We start from the raw sequence: 15,402 nt of genomic DNA, 5'->3' as shown, positions 1-15,402 counted from the left end.
ATCTCTTTTTCTTGGTTTTCGTACCAAAAACTAGAGAATGATGGCTATTCACCACAGTGTTTTTTCTATGTGAGAATTAAATTAAATAATTTATTTAAATCACTATGCAGGGTAGCAAACTCACTGTAATCACTTTGTAATGTGTAATATGTAAACACATTGTAATCACTTAAGGCATTATTTTAATCATTATTTTGTGTCTGTTTTTAAAATAGAATTTCTTGTTCTAAAATTTTTAATTGATACTAAATAGTTTTTCAGTATAAATAAAATGCTTTATAACCATGTGTGATAGGCATAAATACCAAAATGGTCCCTGAAAGGTACACAGACATTATTTTCCAAGTGTGTAAATATGATGAGTTATCACTCCCGTGATCATGTTATTTTATATGGGTTTGTTGACTTTAAGATAATATAATTATACTGGGTTATATAAGTAGGTCAAATGTAATTACAAGAATCCCCCAAAGCAGAGAGTTTCTTCTGGCAGCTTCTTCTGAAGCAGTAAGAAAAAATTGAAGTGTGAGAAGAGCTCAGTATGCTCTTGCTGGTTTGGAGATGGAAGAGCCATGTAAGAAGGAAGATGGACAGAGTCTAAGGGTAGAAAGTAGATTCTAGCTGACAGCCAGCCAGGAAACAGGGACCTCAGTCCTACAACTGCATGGAAATGGACTCTACCAACAACCTGCATGAATTTGGAAGCAAATTCTTCCCAGGGACTCTAGATAAGAACCTCATTCAGTCAATATATTGATTTCAATCTTGTAATACCTGGAACAGATTACCCAGTTGAGCTCACTCAGACTTCCTACTCAAAGAAACTGTGAGTTAATAAATGTAACATTTTAAATTGCTAAGTTTGTGGTAATATGGTACACAGCAATAGAAATTGAATACAATATCCTATTTTGTTAACATACAGCTTTTTTGACACCAAAAAACTGAAGATCAAATAGATTTAATATAAATATTTAAGTTGCTAGTTGGATATTCATAATATTCATCTAAGTTTAATAATATTAAAATTTAGAGTGCAAAGAGACTTTAAGAAACATATAATCTAGAATGAAGAAAATGTGTCTACAAAGAATAAAGAATTTTCCTTTGCTTGGTGATTTCTACATTATCAGATCTATAACCATAGGCCACTAAAGGATCATTCGTAGGGATCTAAAATATATGTTCATCAAATATCATCAATAGCTGAAATAATTATATTATGTGACTGTTTATAGGTGTTTTCTTTCTATTGTTTACATAGAATTTAAGTGAATTAATTGTATATTTTTGTCATTAACATTCTTGCTCAACCTCTGCTGAATATACCAAACACTGACATGGAGTAAAAGATCTCAGAGCTACAAACTGAAACCCTACATTATGCCATTTATTTACTGGGCAGTTGGTGGCATAAATAGAATTCTAGATTTTCTACTTCCAAACTCCCATACACTATACTATAGTCTACTATTCTGTAGTGCCTCCTTTGTCCGCATTCTATATTACGGAGCAGGATTGATGTCTGCTTTATTATCTTTGCACTTTGCTTAATGAAACATAATGATTGGTTAGGGACATCCTATCAATCTTCTTAGCCATGCAATCGATTGCTGTCAAAGCAAAAGTTGTACCAGACAAAGTTAAACAGGAAAGGAAGACTTTATTTAAGACTATTGAAATTTAAGAGAGAGATTGAACTCAACTCCACTAAAACAAAAGGCCTAAGAGTTTAAAGAGCTAGAATGGGGGAATTGTAGGCCATCTGTATTTGTCTTATGCGCTTTATACAAAGAAAAAATAAACTTCACGTAGCTTTATGAAAGGAGGCAGTTTTACAACTTGGAGAAAGGCAAACTTGGAAGTTAGGCTCCTACCTTCCCACAGAGACTGGGAGATAGGGGCACTATCTTCCTCGATGATTATATTTTAAAGGATGGCTCCCAGAACCTTGAGAAGGTCACTACTGGGTTGTAGGATGGGCAAGAGGCTTTGAAAAATATCTACAAAGGATAGAGAAAAAAATTTCAAGTGTTCTAAATTAAATTATCTGAGGAAAAATGTTCAGGGGTCTCAAGTCAGTAAGAAGCCTGTCTTCAGTGTGGTCAAACTAAGGAGAACACTATGAGCATTTTGATCATCGCTATCACTTTTGACCCACTGTGCCTTTTAAAAGTACGTAATTTCTCAAACAATTTGTATAAAGTATATACACAAGTAATGCAGTTTTGCATGGTCCAAATCAGCCAAAGTAAAATTTAACAATAGACAAAACTGTGGAGTGCCCTGTTAATTAAGACAAAACAAAACAAAACTCTTCTACTTTGGAATCAATCAACTTTTCTGCAAGTTCTTTACATAAGAGTTCTGATAAGTAAACAAAACACAAAAGTTTTGTCCTTATAAAGTTTCTTTCTGCAATAGTGTTTTTTGGTGTTTTTTTTTTGTTCAACATTTAAACTAAAAAATATGGAATATTCCTCTATGGATTCCATGGTAGGACTACAGAAAGGAAATCTTTTTTAATGGACTTCACTCTTACCATTATAATTCAAATGTTTTAAAAGTTAGTTTCAGATACTTCAGGGACTACCATTTTTATTGACCTAATTTTTCTGGAGTTTAGTTAAACACAAGCACATGAAAACCTAGAGAATCATAATGAACTGGATGAAGGAAGAGGAGATGATAAAACACAACATGGAGAGTTTACTTCAGGGGTAATTGTTTCCAGAAAGACTGAGTAACTGAGTAACAATTGTCTTGCTTCAATCCTAATTATCCAATTATTTACTACTTTATAATAATGTGCCAGAAACTTCTACTTTGAATCACCAGATAAAAAGGCAAACAGACTTGGTTTTGAGCTCCAGTATTCCCTCTTATAAGCTAACATTAAGCCTTTAGACCTCTTTAGACCTCAAGTTCTTTGTCTGTAAAATGGGAGTAACAATAATTACATCATGTTTGTCTTAATGATTGAATGAGATGACGTTTTCAATTGCTTAAAATAGTTCCAGCATATATTAAGTGCTAATTAATAGCAATTATAATTATTTGAAAACCTTAAGAGTATGGTTTGTAAGGAGTAATTATAGAGTAATCATAGACTCTTATCCAAAGCAGACATCCTCTTTACAACTTTCCCTGCTGGTGTCTGCCTCCTGCCATTTCCTCTCAACCTCTGCTAGATCACCTCTAGGACAATGATGTCCACTATTTCACAAGACAGTGCATTTCATTCCAACTCTACTTTCCAAAACTTCTTTCTTAGTTACTGTCATAGTTACTGCCTGTCATAGTTACTAGTTCTACCTCTTGCTCTAAGTCTATATAAAGGAGATAGAGCATAGGTTAATTTAAAATAAACTTGCATTGTTTGACAAACTTGTTTGTAAACATAAACTTTATATCTCAGAGTTTTCAAATACTATACAACTTAAAAAAATGTTTAAATAAACCAAACCCCACATCGAAACTTTGCTTGTCACTTCAGTATCTCGGCAGTGATGTTTAGCCACACAATGTCACCCTGGATTTACTAAGGTGGATGACGAGTCCTGCAATGATGATTGGATGTTGATGTCTCAGATCCCCAAGCACCAGGGATTTTATTTCTGAGATATGACAAAAAGTGTTGAATGTCAAAATGTTCTAAAGACAATGTCATTGTTCCATCCAGCTTAGGAGAGATACTTTCAGAATCCCAGCAGCACCAATCTTGTCACTATTCAGCCACATCTACCAACTTTTGACTTGGACAGTGGTAATAACAGAGTAATCTAAAATTTGTGTTTCTATGATTCACTGAAAGACAGTAAAAAAATAAGCTAATACTCAGACTGAATCATCATGAGTTTGTGTATAGAAAAAAAACCCCAAGATTGTTTATTTCACCATACTTTCATTCATTAAAACAAGCATTTGTGATAGGCTTCAAACAGTGAAGAAACTCATACTAAGTGAAGTAAACCAGACAAAGATAAATATCATAGATACCACTTATATGAGGAATCTAAAAAAAAAGATATAAATTAACTTATTTCCAAAACAGAAAGAGATTCACAGACATAGAAAACAAAATTATGGTTACCAAAAGGAAAAGAGGGGTGAGGGAGGGATAAATTAGGAGTTTAGGGTTAACATACACACATTACTATATATAAAATAGATAACCAACAAGGATGTACTGTAAACCTACAAGGGAAGAGAATCTGAAGAAGAATACGTATATGTATATAAATATATATATACACACACACATATATATATACTATATATTATTAATATAGTGTGCTGTACACCTGAAACTAAAACTATATTGTAAATCAACTATACTTCAATTAAAAAAAATAAAAATAGTGAAGAAACTCATCCAGAATGAGAGGTTTAACTTTGGTCTGTATTTTTCACTTCATCCCATCTTTGTGACTTTGATAATTCAGACTTTTTTTTATTAAATTAACTTTGCTAACATTTTCTTAAAAACATAGAACTTAGTCTACTCAAGATCATCTCGCCAGGTTGAACTTTATACATAACATCATCATCCCCTAAGTCTTTATAATAACAAATCTTTCAGGTTCTTTACCCATGTAACTGCACTATCTGGCCCTGCCTTCCTGTCACTTTCCTCTCAGAAAGTCAACTTTGGCCTTCTGTGGTCATGTCCCATGCCTCCTTTTAGTTTCTTCCATGCATCTGGCACCCAGTTAGTTATGTTTATGCATCCAATAGGCTTCCTTAACAATATTTATAACAAATGTGATAATTTTGTTAATTCCTGTCTTTCCTACTAAACTTCAATCTTTGAACTGAATCTGATGTTTTAATACATTGTATCATTAGTGCCTACCATACTGTGTGTATGTAAATAAATGTATCCAGCTATATCTAGCCTCTGTTCTTCCAAAGGAGAACAATTACTATGTTGTATGATCATTTAAGTTGCATATTGCATTCATAGCTCACACTTGTTGAACACCTACTGTATGCCAAATCTGTGTCATTACATAATTATGTTCTGCCCTTCATATCCTAGTAGTTTAGAAATTAAGCTATGGAGTCTGGATTCACTGCTTGCAGACTACGTATCCTTGGGCAAATTACTGCACTGCCAACTACTTTAGCTTCCTTATCTGGAAAACAGAGATCATATTAACTAAATCAAATAATTGTTGTAAAACAAGTAATACACATAAATTAGAAGACTGACACATGGTAAGCACACAACATATGTTAGTTTTTAAAATTATTATCATGAATAAACCTAACATGTGGTAGAAACTGTGATAGATCCTCGGTGTGCAAGAATAGTAATGCATAGTCCCAGACTTAACAATTGTATAATATAGTTAGATAAAAATAAAATATAATAAAAATGATTGCATGCTGAAATAAAAATATATACAAATGACTATGGAGAACAAGAAAGAAAAAAAATTAAGGACTTGTTCTTTCATGGGGATTTCTCATTTTTTGTTGCATTTTGTATCCCCCTTTTAAAAATAATTTTTAAAATTGAAATCTGGATACCTACAGAAAAGTATGCAAATGATAAGCATGCAGCTCAGGGAATTTTTACAAAATGAAACATTGTAGGAACCACCACTCACCTCCAGAAACAGAACACCATCAGCATGCAGAGTCTCCCTCAGAGGAAACCACTAAGATGACTTCTATTTCCTTAGACTAGATGTTACTCTTTCTGAACTCAATATAATGTAATCAAACAGTTAGGACTCTTCTTTCCCCTGGTTTATTGCATTTAAAATTGCATTTGTGAGATTACTTCATATCAGTCCATGTGGCAGTTAGTTGTTCATTCTCATTGCTGAATCATGTTGCATTTTAGATCTATTCTACAATTTATTTGTTCACTCTGCTGTTAATGAAAACTTCATTTTTCCATTCTGGTTTATAGTATGAATAGTGCCGCTTAGATGTGTCTATATATAAGGACCACATCTGTCAGTATTTCTGTTGCAGTCACAGACACATTTAGATTTAATAGCCAATACCAAAATCTTCCACAGTAGTTGTCCCGATTTACATGCTTACCTGCAGTGTATGAGAGTTCTAGATGCTCCAGTTCTCACCAGCACTTGATATATTTCATATCACATTTGAATGTCTCTATATAAAATATTTCATGGACTTTGTCTCATCATGACTTGTGATATTGCTGATAGTTTTTATGATACCTTCTTAAATCAAATCCTTTATAGTTAAGCATATTACTCGGTTACATTACGCTTTACTTCAGATTGAAAAAAAATGGTAATCTCACATAATGTGAAACACTGAGAGAGATATAATTTCCAAGCCCCCAGAGATGAGTCAGCTGAACCTGAGGCTAAAATGACAAGCACATCAGTGAATGATAAACCAGCTGCCAGACCTCTTTATATGCAAGTCATTCACTGAGATATCAAAACGTGGAAAATATAATGCTCCTACCAACATTTCTTGCTGAATTAATGCCCAGGTGAGTTTTTCTGAAATAGTGCAGTTGTATCTTAGCAAAAACAAGAAGCAGTAAAGCATCCTACTTATTAGTATCCAATTTGCCACAGCAGCAGTCAAGCGCTTCATTTTCTCCCAGTGGTGATGGGAAGGGAAAGGTAGGGATAGAGAAATTTAAATTAAATTCATCGTGCAGTGAACATTTGGAATTCAATTTTGACAGCTCTAATTATACCTACCTTACCATCACAAGTTCATTAAGTGAGTGTAAAGGATTAAAAACTACACATTTATTTTAAAAATTATGCCATTCTTTTTCTGCTGCTGATCTAATCTCTCTTCCTCCAATTTAATGCTTTTGTGATGAAGATGTTTGGGATTTTGGAAGGAGAAGATCTATTATTTCTTGAATAAACACACAAACACACAAATACGTAAACATACAATTGGAAAGTCATGTTACTTTTTGAAGTGTGATCAGCATAAAATGTCAAATTCAGATAACTACCAATGACTTTTTCAATCTCCATGAGCTATCCAGTATTAAAACAAATCATTTGCCTTTCTTAGGTCCTAAACATGTCTAAATTGTAATTGCTGATAAAATTATTAATTATGCAAAGTCACATTTTGTCATCATTTTTTGCAAACTCGAGAACAGTATCTTGGAAACTGAGTTACTTCTCTGCTCATGAATGGAAGAAATATATCACTCCTTTTATATGCCTACAACTTCTTCAGTCTTGAAGTTGGCATGAATCTTATGGTAATATTTATCTGTTTACCAACATACTGCAATAAGGTTTATGCCTAACATGAAGTATCCTGGTGAGTTAACTTCTTACTATGACCACAATTGTGGGTTTGAAAACATTAGGAAAATACATATATAGGCCACTTTTGGCATAACAAAAAAGCAGAGGACTTGTTTTCTCCTAAGCATTTACCTCATATCATTTGTCTGGCATAAAATAACAAAGGGATGTGTGAAATTGCACTATGCTTCTGTGAAAGACTTCAGCATTTTAACTTAGGAAAAATATTCAAAATTTTAATTAACATAGGAAATGTCAAGTTCTGTGGTTTCGTTCTTAAAGAAGAAAGTGTATATATATATGGCAAATATCTGTTTTTCTTATGTAATGAATCCAATTAAACATTTTGGTATGTAAATCCTTTAAGGAAACTTTAACGCTCTCAGATAACTTTCATAGATGACAGATAAGAGTGCCTTATAGCTCCTCTGTTACCTCAAAGGATAAATTCATTGTTCTCAATATTTAACTGAAAGCCAAGGGAATAACTAGGCATTACGGGAAATTGACCATTACTATGTGTACTAGAAAATTATCCAAATCTTATTGTCTCAAATTTTTTCTCTAAATTGAAACAAGCATAGTTGAAAGGTAGAGGGATGTTTGTACATGTATATGTGTCTGCACTTGTACACGAGTGTTTATGTGGAGTAGATGGAAAAAAGAAACCACATTTTTGAAAGTGTTTTAGCATGTGCCAATGACATCAGAACAGAGAAAATCTTCACAAACATCTAAAATCTAGCAATCTTCTATAAGAATTTATACAATGGCTTTGTATCCAATATGATTCATTATTCCTGACAGTTAAGGAAATAAGAACGTGTAAATGACATTTGTTTATGATAGGTGTGGTAACCTTTTGGTGGTTACACAATTCAGCTCAACTCTGAAATTAGATCTAGCAATATGGCAACCTGGTATGTTACCAAAATTTTTGTCCAGAAGTTAGAAGATCTGGGTCTCAGTGTGGTTTTTATTAAAATCATCAGCTTTTTGGCCTTTGGTCCTTTGCTTCTGCAACTTATTATTAAGTTGAAGATTTTACATCAGACTGTTTATAAAACACCCTCTAGCTCTAGGATTCTTAGAATGCACTTAATAAGTGTTGAAGACTTCTAATATACTCCAAAATTTTGTGCAATGCCATATGGAGGGTACAGAGGAAGTAGAGTCACAATCTATGCTCCTAAGGAGCTTAAACATCCAATTATGTTTATGATGATGTTGTGTTGGAAAATTTATTAAAAGAGTTAGTCTATGAATCTAAAGATGATTTAGGAATTAACTAATTGCTTTCACTTATATTTCCCTTTTGTGTATGATCCAGAGTGATATAAAATAAAAACTATGCTTAAATTTAAAAATTCCAATTATGTTTGGTTCAATAAGTGTTAAGAATCATCTCTCTGCCAGACATGGTACAATGGCAAATTTGAAGCAATGAATAACACAGAGCCAGTCTCTGCCTCCACTGAACTTGTGGAAGGGACAGATGATTAAATTCATACTTATGACCACTTTTGAATAGTATTATGATAGAGGAAATGTATAGAGCTTCAGGAACACGTATTTCAGGAGACCTGAGGAGTGTAGAAGGTCAAAGAATACCTCTGGAAACTATAACCTTTTGACTAAAACGTAAAGACTAAATAGGTGTTAGTTATGCCAACAGGAGGAAAATACCATTCTAGTTAGAAGTGAAACACGTGAACAAATACCAGTTCGTAAGAGAGAACGCTGATCATTTAAAGAAATAAGGTTAGCAGATTGCACAGAATATGAGATGAAAGTAGACAAGATTAACAGTTTCAAAACATCAGTGAAAAATCTAAGCTGGCATGTTCTAGGTGCTAATTTGGTCAGTACAATTCCAAATATTGGAGAAGAGTTGAAAGTACTTGATTTCAAAAGGAAGCATGCCGTACTCAATGGAAGAGGCATGGCTTTATATGAGCCTAGAAAAAAAAAATGTGTTAAAAAGAAAGCAGGAGAACATTTCAGATGAGGAATATTAAGCAAAATACAGAGGGTGAAATATTTTTTTTATTTTCCACATTTTCTACATTATAAAAGAACCAAAGAGTAATTTGCCTGACTTTTTAATAGCAGTTTATTTGAAAAAATAAAAGTGTTAAACCATCAGTCATAGGCTCAGGTTTTAAGAAATTAAGTTATTTGTGGATGCTTCTGGGGGTGAGCTTGAATGAGAAAACAACTTATTTCTTCATCATTCTCTCAAAATTCACAGCAGTTTTCTTCGTGTTCATCTTAAAGATTGCCACATTGCCTACAATTTCCTTTTGTCTTCATATGAGATGTCATTTGTTAACATCTCAACAGGTGTGATAGTACTCCAGCGTAGTATAATCAGTTATAATTGATGACAGTAGGATCTGGAATAAATGTTTTATTCATCTTTGAGGAGGCCACATATCATTTTTCTGCTTTCCTCTCTATTACCAATTCAGTATAGGAAACATCTTCCCTCTGTTGAGCATGGAAAATGTAAAAATCTGAAATTTTGAAACACAGTATTCCAGTAAGTTAAAATTGTTTATCATTTTGTAAAAGATGAACATGATAACTTACTAATGTTTTTATAGAAATAATAAAAATTCCAACTTCTAGTTCAAATTTATTATATATTGCTTTAAAATCTACATGATAAAATTCAGAAACAATGTATTATTTGATTGATGTAACACCAAGGAAGATTTGTTTAGTCCCTTCTATGTGTAAGGTTTTACCACTTTTATTATCTGCACTGACTCCATGAGTAACCTCATCATCGTCATCACTTTATATGTGAAGAAGCTGTCATTCAAAGATAAGAAAATGAGTCAAGGCCATGGTACTCAAATTTGGTAAAGATGAAGTCCCAAACTAAAACCTCTGACCCCAATTATCATGTTCTCTCCATTATCAAAATAGATACACATTTTCAATCATTAATGGTACCCAGAGGTGATGTTCTGAGAACCAGAAAATAAAAGATAAAGCAAGCATAAATGAAAACCAGAAAACTAGCATCAATTGACAACCAGAGAACTAGCATGGCCTAGTTTTCTAAAGAAGTAACTCTCACTTTCATATAGGTTTGTTTCCTGTGTTCGCCTTAGCTAAATTTGGCTATGTTACTTTCCTAAAGATGTATGCCCTAAATATTTCTCATATCATTCATTACTGTTGAGGTCTGATCCGGGAGAGGAACTAGAAAATTATGAACCCCTGGAGCATCAAACCATATAAAGAGTGGTCAGAAATGAAGTGAGTTTACCATTTGCAATGCAATTGTCTAAAATATAAGATGATATATTAACTTATAAACTAGGTTTTATAGATCTATAATTACTGTTCAAAGTAACTGTAATCAGATTTCAGAAGAACTCAAGATAAGTGAAGGTAGAGCAAAAGATTCAGAGAAGTTGCAATCAGAGAGCAAGAAATAAAGCCAGAATAACCCTTTGTCATGGAAGTCATGGCAGTCACCATACAACAGCTGCACAATGGCCACTGAATTCCCCCTTATTATTGGCCTTCTTATATTACAGACAGAAAACTCAGTTGTCCAACATCCCGGCTGCTAAGGTTGGATATATGATATAGTACTGTCCAAAGTCATCTAGTTAAAAATCCTTGGGGAAGATATCATTTTCCAAATTAAAAGGAAACTTTACTCAAGTATAAAGGTTTTCATCCATCATTCTTCCCCTAATTAAGAAGGGACCATGATACTGAAGATGCAGTATCCATCTTTAAACCAATGAATCCAAAAGAAAGCAGCTGTAGGCCTACACATAAGAGTTATTGAAGGGAAAAGTGGGATGAACATGAGTCCCTGAGTATTTTACTGAATTTCTCTGCCATCTCTTTAGAATCTATCTTGAGATTTCTTTTGGGTGGGATAAATACAGGATTATTTAGATCAATGTTTATCATGTTTTCTATTACTCTTGCCAAATGCATTTACCACTGATAAAAAACATGAATAGAGTATAGATTAATAATAAAAACCAATAATATTTATCAATTGCCTACTATGGGCTAAATATTGTCAAAATTTTTTGTATATACTACCTCTTTAAATCTTTTAAGTTTCTTTAAAGTCTGTACTAAAATAACTATTAACAAACCTATGATGAAGCTCAGAAAATTAAGTAACTTGCCCAAATTGCCAAAATTGTTCAATAATGGAAGTGGATTGTATAACTTGCTGTCTGACATGAAAACCTACTGTCTAATCAACTAAGCATGTGATATATATATATATATATATATATATATATATATATATATATATAATGGAATATCACTGAGCCATAAAAAAGAATAAACTCTTGCCATTTGCAACAACATGGATGAACATTGAGGGCATTATACTGACTGAAATAAGTCAGGTAGAAAAAGACAAATACCATATGATTTCAGAGCAAGGCTCTTTGTAATAAAACAACTTCATTTGTAAAGCAAGAACTGTATAGCCTCTGAAATTTTTTCAGTGTCAAAGTGAAACATGAACATGGCAGCTATGAATGTGGAGGCCAATTCTGAGAAATAAAAGATTGAAATTAAGAGTAAAGCCAAATAGTGTTTCCACAAGATAGAATAAACTGTGCAGCCTAGTTCTGCAGCACGAAGAGAACAGTAATGAGGAAATGAGGGTTCTTTGCTTCTCAAATTTTCATTGTTCAATTCATAAATGTATAAAGATTGAGCACTCCCCAATTTTTTAGAATTTAAACTTTATAATAATTGCCACTGTTTTGAGTGCCTAATCTACGTACATATGTATGCACATGTCTGTTTCTGGGAATATTTCCTTGTTTAATAATAATTATTTAAAATAAGGAAACTGAAGTGCAGAGACTAAAAATAAACAGCAATTGCCTTTCCTTAATTTAACACATCTTATAATTTCTGATCTGATTAGAATAATACATTAGAAGAGATGCCTAAGAGCCAAATGTAGATAAAAAGCCTAAACCATCTTTGGAGAGGAAATAAGAATTGTGCAAAAGATGTCAATTTCTAATTCCACAGGTTGTGGGCTCCATGGAAGTTGAAGAAGATGCATATGAAAATAGAGCTAGAACGAAATTTTTGTCTATAAAAAATAGTAATGGCTGGCATAGGGCTTCTTACATTTCCCAATACATTGGTACACCTAATACATAAAAATTAAAAAACAATAGTTTGTGTTGTAGATGTTGGTCCTGGTAGAGTGCAAGTTTAAGAAACTTTTAATAATTTCTGAAATGTAGTAACTTACTAATTAGTAATTCAGTTTCAAATGTGTTATTTTACTTCCCTGGAGTTATTTGTTTATACACTATCCCTCTAGTACAACATATACATGTACATATCATAGGCAATCATCTATACATTCATCAAATACACATTGACATAGTCTATTCTGTCATATATTAGAAGATTTACAGGATGATGCGAGTCTATGTCAATCTTTACAAAAATTTTTCAGTCTAGAATGGGAGGCAAAGTGCATAAACAGGACACTGCTTGTTCATCATATATAACATTTTAATTTAGTTTATTTCTCAGTATCTGTGACAAACAAGTATATGTAATATCTAATCACCTCTGTCATCCTTTCAATAAGAATTTTTACATTTTTTGGTACTAAGGTAAAATATATTTTTATAAACAGCAAATATTTAGATTAAGTTTCAGTTAGAGGATTATTGATGAAATAGATTACTTTAGGAAGTAATAATGTTACAGATTCCAAACTCATATGCTCATCACACAACGAAATCAGGAGATGAGGTGTTGGGGCAGAAGATGGTGGGCTAGTGTCCCAAAGAACCATCTTAACCATGTTAGAATTCAGGCTTTTTTTTTTTTTTTTTTTTGCGGTACGCGGGTCTCTCACTGTTGTGGCCTCTCCTGTTGCGGAGCACAGGCTTCGGACGCGTAGGCTCAGCGGCCATGGCTCATGGGCCCAGCCGCTCCGCGGCATGTGGGATCTTCCTGGACCGGGACACAAACCATGTCCCCTGCATCGGCAGGTGGACTCTCAACCACTGCACCACCAGGGAAGCCCCAGGCTTCTTTATACACTGAAAGGGAAGGGGTTTCGGCTAGATGTTGCAGACTTCTTGGTGCCAGCCTGATCCCATAGGGGATTTGGTAATCTTGTTCTTGCAGCTGTCCATGTAGGTCTGGTCAGAATATTTCTATAAACCTCAACAAGACACATTTTATTTTCTCTTCTGCAACCTTTTATCTCTATATGAATGAAAAGTGTTATGACTTTAAAGGTTAAGCCTGGGAGGCAGAGCCTGGAGAAAGGGCTACTATGTATATTTCAGACTGTAGGAAACATTCTTTCACTGATTGACTAGACAAAGGTGCAGAGCCAGCATGACTAAGCATAGGCAACAGAGCACAAAACCTTAGATCTAAATGAATGTTTCCAATATGGAGTCAGGTTTGTTCTTCTCTGTTAAAATAACTTCCGTCTAATGCAGTTTATTCCACATGGTCCCCCTACCAGGATTCTCCATCTTAGTGTCAGATGCATCTATCCAGTTGCTTAAGACAAAAAACCTAGGTATCATTATTGGTTTGTCATTTTTTTTCCTTGTCACCTTGAAAGTCCAAATCACCATCATCTTTTACCTGCATTAGGGCAATAACTTGTCTCCTAACTAGTCTTCAAGTTTCTACACTAGACATTCTAAAATATTCTCAAAAAAACCAAACCAAAACAAAACAAAGAACACCCAAGGTCTTTTATCCTAAAATGTTAATCAGATTATTTGCTTCTTTGTTTAAAATTGTTCATAACTTCTCATTATAGTTAGAATTAAGTCTGTCATACAATTGTTGTAGAGAAAGAATTTTCCTTTACCCTTCAAAGATTCTTTCAGCTGTCTACTAATCAAATCAACATGAGACAGATTAACAGGAAAAAAAACCACACCCACATTTAATTTTGTACTTTTGGGAGCACCACATACATGAGAGGTTCAAAGACAGAAAGGAAAAATGAGGTATGTATGCCATTTTGAGCTAAGGAATGTGATAGGGGGCTGGGGCTTCCAAGGACGGGAGGTTAATTCACAGGACAATAATAAGAAGAGAAGATTTGGGGTGACTAGATGTTTGCCCTGCCATATAGATGATTCACTCAGATGAAATATATCTCTGGTAATAATTATCATTCTGGGAAAGGCTCCCCATTTCAATTCTTCCAGGTAGTTAAGAGAAGGGCAGAACTTTCTCTTGAGGCCACAGGGTCTCATTTGCCTATAGCTCAGAATAATCCATATGGCAAAATGGTAACATTTGGGGTGGCTTGTTCTGAAATCCTTCACAATGCACACCTGACCTGGCCTGATCTGTCTTATGCCAAATTTTATTATTTTATTATTCTTAGTTTTTAAGTATACAATTTGAGTATATTTTCTCTATACAAGTTGAAACATAGCAGATATGGCTAAATTCTGCTTTATATACCCTTGGGACTAATGTTATTGATTATATGTTATTCATGTTGCAAATATTTTATTACATGCTTTTGTGCACATTTTAAATATAATTATAGCATTATTTTTAAATAGTTTAAAATTTTGTTCAGTCAAATTTACCAGTTTATTTCTTTATGATTTGTTCAATACACTTTTAATACTCCAAATACATAAACAAATTCTTCTATAACTATAATTTTAGTTGTATCATTTTTCATTTAGGTTTTTCACTAACTTGGATTTTTTTGCACGTGTGTATGTCAGTGATTTGATATTGGAATTCCAAAACCGTTTATTAAAGACATCACATTTTTCAAATTCAAATTCAAGTATATATATGGCTCTGTTTTAGAAATCTCTGTTCCGTTGTTCTATAGGTCTAGTTATGTCAATAGGAACATTATGCTAGTTTTAAATTAGGTCTTTATATGGTATTATCTGGTAGGATGAGCCTTTCCCTTCTTTATAATTATATTTCAATATTTTTTTGCTTATTCTTCCTCATGTAAAATTCCACTTGAATTTTAGAAATTTTAGGATGATTTTGTCAAGTTCCAGAATTTGGAGATTACATTAAATTTGTTGAGGGGAAAGAATTGAAAATTTTACAAAATTGACTTGTTTCATTC

The sequence above is a fragment of the Orcinus orca genome, chromosome 18, assembly GCF_937001465.1.
Source record: "Orcinus orca chromosome 18, mOrcOrc1.1, whole genome shotgun sequence".
NCBI lineage: Eukaryota > Metazoa > Chordata > Mammalia > Artiodactyla > Delphinidae > Orcinus > Orcinus orca.
The sequence above is the reverse complement of the archived record's forward strand: the minus strand, read 5'-3'. Positions refer to the sequence as shown.